Source organism: Triticum aestivum, chromosome 3D (genome assembly GCF_018294505.1).
Source record: "Triticum aestivum cultivar Chinese Spring chromosome 3D, IWGSC CS RefSeq v2.1, whole genome shotgun sequence".
NCBI classification, from domain to species: Eukaryota; Viridiplantae; Streptophyta; class Magnoliopsida; order Poales; family Poaceae; genus Triticum; species Triticum aestivum.
The window spans coordinates 255,114,219-255,119,893 of record NC_057802.1 but is presented as its reverse complement, the minus strand read 5'-3'; the positions used below and the strand labels follow the sequence as shown (position 1 = coordinate 255,119,893).

The 5,675-nt window shown below is 51.6% G+C and overlaps 1 pseudogene; it reads right to left on the bottom strand.

The window, feature by feature from the left end:
• Positions 1-996: 996 nt before the first annotated feature.
• LOC123076261 (elongation of fatty acids protein 3-like) lies at positions 997-2,134 on the bottom strand (annotated as a pseudogene).
• Positions 2,135-5,675: the final 3,541 nt, after the last annotated feature.

Sequence of the window (5,675 nt, the reverse complement as noted above, 5' to 3'; positions counted from 1 at the left end):
TAGGAAGCGGCGGCGACCGAGCCGCTCGTGATGATCTCGTCCATGTCGGCGTCGGTCGCGTCGGGGTTGCGGAAATGTGACGCCGAGACTTGTGAGAAGGGCAGGGCGCCACGGCGTAGAGGTGGCGTTGGCGAGGCTGTGTACGCCGGCGGCGAGTAGTTGTACTGGGTGTGGAGGCCGGCGAACGCGGGCGAGGGAGTGCGCTGGTCGGGGTTCAGACCGAAGGGTGAGGCACGTGGCGGCGCACCATGTGGGAAGATGATGTTAGGGTTGAATCCACCATGCGTGTCGTCGTCAGAGTAGCCAGGCCAGGGTGCGTACCGCCATGGCGGCTGCGGCGGTGAGAAATTGGTCGGCGACGCGACGCTTTGTTGGCTCCGCACAGCTTGCGGGCAGTGGCCGCCGAGCTGATTCATCATCCCCGTGCGAGACGCCTCTGCCTGCTCCGCCGCCGACGCGGCCGCGTCCCGGGCCTTCTTGGCGTTGAGCCTGTTCCGCCGGTCGGTGGTGACAGCCTCCCGGCGCTGAACCTTCGCCCTCCACTCGGCGTTCGACATGCCCGGTGGTTTTGCCATCGGCGCCCTCGACTTCCTCTGCTTCGGCTGGGTGGAATCGACAGCGGCAGCGGAGCGAGGGGCCGAGTGCTTCTTCGGCGGGATGGCGGGCGGATGGCGGGGAGCGGGAGGAGAATGGCGGGAGTGGCGGGGCAGAAGGGGGGAAGCAATGAGAAAAGGAAGGGAAAGGGGAGAAATGGCGGGAAAGGGCATGTCTGTCGCCGACAGAGCGGACCCACGCGCCTTTTCGCTTTGGTCGGCGCCCCCCGGGGGGCTGGGTTCGACTCGGGTTCGCCGGCTGTTATTTCGGCCCAAACTGGCAATAAACAAGGACCTGGAGGGGCGACTAGGCCGATTTTTCACCGCCGGCGCTAAAAAAAGGCGCCCTCGGGGGCATGTTGGGGAGCGAGTGGAGATGCTCTTAGAATGGTTGGGAATCACCTCACAACGCTCTCACCTCGCAGTGCCGTAGCAGGGCAAGAACATTCAAAGCCGTATTGGACACTAATGCCCGGATGCCGCTATGCCCGCCGACCACCGCCCGCCGAAGTGCATCCACACGACCTCCGCGTGGCACACCAGGTTGCACCCAAGCAGCCCCAGCTGGCAGGCGAGCGCCACTGGCGCCGACCCGCTTCGGGCGGCGCACACCGCGAGGCTGTCCACCCAAAACCGGAACCCGAAGGCGACGGCATGGGCCAGCGTGGAGGCCAGGATGGCCAGCACCTGGAACTACTGCGAGAACTCCAACCACAAGAACGCCATGCCCACGGACGGCACGTGCGCGAACACCCGGGCGGCCGCCCCCGCGCCGGCGCCGCAGCACTGCGAACATGCCACGAGTCGCGTGGAGGTACCGGGAGAGATAGTAGGCGTAGGACAAGTAGACGCGCCCCAACGAGCGGGTCCCCGGCGAGAAGCAGAGGAGCCACCCGAGCGGCGTGGTCTGGCCCCGGCCTCGCCACGACCATCGTGTAGTACCCACGCAGCAGGCAGACACCGAGGAGCCCGAGCTCTTCCCATCGACCCCAGCCGCAGCTCGTCGGAGCGGCGGCGCCCCTTCTCTATGTTCTTTTCTTCCCTTGCTCTCCCCTTCCTATCCTTCTCCTTCCTCTGTTTTTCCTCCTCCCCTCTCTGCTCATCTCCCTCCCTCGTTTCTTCTCAACAGGAGCCCCAACGCCATGGACACCCCAGCTCTGAACCACCTCGCCGACCGCTGCCGCGTTCTTCTACAGGGAGTCGCCAAGCTTTGTTGGGAGCCTCCTCGTCGGTGAGACCTTCTGCCGCTTGACCCCTAAGGCCGCGGCGCGGGCGGCGGTCTTGCGGCGGCCGCGGAAACGAGCGTCGAACTGGCAGTGGAGGGACTCGTCCCGGAGGAACTTGTATGAGCTGGCGAGGCTCTGGAAGTCGGTCGTGGCGTTGGGGTCGCCGGGGCGCTTGTTAGAGTGCCGGAGCCGCAATTGCGTCTTGTAGGCCTTCTCGATCCGCTCGACGCTCAGCGCCATGCCTTCCTCGCCGAAGGGGAGGCGGAGCACCTCGTAGTGGCCGTCGTCGTGCCACTCTTGCCCCGTCACAGACATGGCGAATCGGCGAAACCACACCCCTCAAATCAGAGGCCGAAGACGCGTACGGTTATGAGGCGTTGTGCGAGTAGTACAGGTGCCCGCAAGCCGGGAGAGTCGGCGCTCGGGTTTTTTTATTTTTGACTTGGGGGTGGCAGTGGGCTAAATATTATCAACTTTCAACTTTCGGGACACTTTTAATGAAGGTAGCCGCTTTATTATAATATATATAAATATAATAATATTATATATATATAATATAATATTCTGTTGCAGTGCCGTAAATTTATTTACGTTTATGGCAGCGGTTGTCAGCCCACCCCTGTACCTATTTTTTTCTAATAAGCTATGAGTAGTTCAGCGACCGACCGGTGGGCTCGACACCGTTCCTCTTACCCCGGACTATCCTCTCCGACGACGACTATTGAGGCGGCGGTGGCGATGGCGACGGTACCGAAGGGACGACCGAGAGGTGAGGGCCACTCCACTCTCTGGTATGTGGAGTACTCCCCCCTTCCCTCTTCATGCAGTAGTGACCAAGAGGAGAATTGGGCACTGCAACGATGCGGTGTGAGCTCGGAGGCGACAACGTCCTTCTCCGGCGTCCTTCTCCATCGCTGGCGACCTTATCGTCTCTGGTAAGGTCTACCTCCTCCCATACCTTTCCCATTCCTCTTACATGAATTTCTGAATTTTTAGGGTTAGGATTCTTGATTTTTTGGGAACGGGGCTAAGAAAGAGGAAGAAGTCCCAGAAAGTGATAGAGGCAAAGATATCCCGATGTTTCGATGAGATAGCAATCGTTTTCTGTCGGAGTCGACTTTGACGATCCGACTACGAACGTGCGAAGACGTCGCGCCTTAGCAATCGCTAAACCAACTTCCGAGGGGTTATGGACCACGCCGGAGCACGATCAACCTGACCACGAGGGTCTATTTCCTGCGAGCAAACGAAGAACAAGCAAGAAACTAAGATTGCAATCTGGATATTGCGAATAAAAGAGGAAAGCTTTATTAATGAAGGTGGGGTTCTGTGACGCCTTTGTCTTGTCGTTGAACACAAATGAAGTACGTGAAGTTGCAGCTATGGCGAAATTTTAATCTAAACAAAACCCAAAGTCTAAACGATGCCCTAGGGGCTGTATATATGGAGGAAGAGGGGGTAAATTTTGTGGCCCTTGGAGGAGGGGTCCCAAACCCACCCTAACTCTTGTTTCCCCACACATACAGACTCTAAAAACAACCTATATTGAAGTATTTCGAAATTACATGGGCCAGGCCCAAAAATAAGGTGACGCAGCACCTAGAATAGCCTCTGGACGAAAATTATGAAGTGGCATCTTGTATATTTCGTCCAAGGCTTCATGCATTCATTATGGTGGCTTCAAAGTCCTGAAATCATCACTTGAAACTCTGTTCTTGTCTCCCTTGCGCATGTCATCAACTCCATGCTTGTTCTTGCTCCAATGTTCATCCTTCTCCAAGCTAGGCCCTTCATTTGTAAGCAAAACAAATGTATCCAATTTAGGCAGCATCATATTCTCATGAACATTAGAATCATTACCAAGAAATGAAAGTACCTGGTAATTCAATTGGCATGCGCGAGCTCTAGTAATTGGTCCAGTATGTATAGCAGCAGGGGCTCTGGGTGTAACAATGGTATTGATGTCCTCATCATCCTCCCCTTCTTGAAATGAAGTCGTCCTCGACGGAAGCTCATCTTCCTCAACCAAATAAGGCTTCAGATCTGCAATGTTAAAAGTGGGACTAACCCCAAAATCTGCAGGCAGCTCAAGTTTATATGCATTATCATTTATTTTCTCTAACACCTTAAAAGGACCATCAGCACGTGGCATTAGCTTTGATTTGCGCAAATTAGGAAATCTATCCTTACGCAAATGTAACCAAACAAGATCTCCAGGTGCAAACACAACATGTTTTCTACCCTTATCTCCAGCAAGTTTATATTTAGCATTCATACGCTCAATGTTTTCCTTAGTTAACTCATGCATTTTTAAAATCAATTCAGCACATTCTTTAGCATCAAAATTAACCTTCTCCAAAGATGGAAGAGGCAACAAATCAATAGGTGCACGAGGTAGGAAACCATACACAATTTCAAAAGGGCACATCTTAGTAGTAGAATGCAATGAACGATTATAAGCAAATTCAATATGAGGCAAGCATTCTTCCCATATTTTCTTATTATTCTTTAAAACAGCCCTAAGCATAGTAGACAATGTTCTATTGACTACTTCAGTTTGTCCATCAGTTTGGGGGTGACCAGTAGTACTAAAAAGCAGTTTAGTCCCCAACTTAGCCCATAAACATCTCCAACAGTGACTAAGATATTTAGTATCACGATCTGAAACAATAGTATTTGGCACACCATGCAAGTGAATAATTTCATGAAAGAACAAATCAGCAACATTAACAGCATCATCGCTTTTATGACATGGTATAAAGTGTGCCATGTTCGAGAACCTATCCACGACAACAAATATGCTATCCCTCCCCTTCTTTGTTCGAGGTAAACCTAAAACAAAGTCCATAGATATATCTTCCCAAGGAACACTAGGTACAGGCAAAGGCATATATAAACCATGAGGATTGAGTCATGACTTAGCTTTTTGACATGTAGTGCAGCGAGCAACAAAACGCTCAACATCCCGTCTCATCTTTGGCCAAAAAAAATGTGTAGCAAGTATATCCTCCGTCTTCTTCACGCCAAAGTGTCCCATTAGTCCTCCTCCATGCGCCTCCTACAACAACAAAAGACGAACGGGGCTAGCTGGAATGCATAGCTTGTTAGCACGAAACACAAATCCATCGTTAAGAACGAACTTGTTCCAAGTTCCCCCTTCCTTAGAATTCTGCAATACATCTTTAAATTCAGCATCATGCACATATTGATCTTTGATGGTCTCCAAACCAAATATTTTAAAGTCAAGTTGTGAAAGCATAGTATAACGACGAGACAATGCATCAGCAATAACATTTTCTTTACCCTTCTTGTGTTTAATGACATAAGGGAAAGTCTCAATGAATTCAACCCATTTAGCATGTCTACTTGTAACACCCCGAGAATCATGCTACAATAACTCCCTGTGATTAAGCTAATCATGTTGCTAAACAGGGCTTGATCACATTTGAATCACATTCCTTTTCAAACTCCTAATTCAAACTTCAATTAAATTTAAAAGTGGAAAATAAAAGTTTTCAAAAATTTAAACAAAAATTTTCGGGCCCTGCCAGAAATTGCACTGATAATTATTGTGGAGAAGACACATTTTTATAAAATGCCTAAATACTTTTAAATGAAATAAAACAGAAAAAAAATAAACAAATAAAAGAAAACAGAAAACAGAACAGACAAGGAAAAAAAAAGAGAGAAGGCCCTCCCCCCACTGGACCCCTGGCCCAACTGGGCCGACCCCCGGCCCAGCCGGCCTAGCCCATCTCCCACTCCCCCTCGCCCCTTCCCTGTTCCCCCGACCGGGGTCGGAACAGGGGCCGTCCCCGCCGCACCCCCTCGCCGGCGACGGGGAGGATAAGGACGC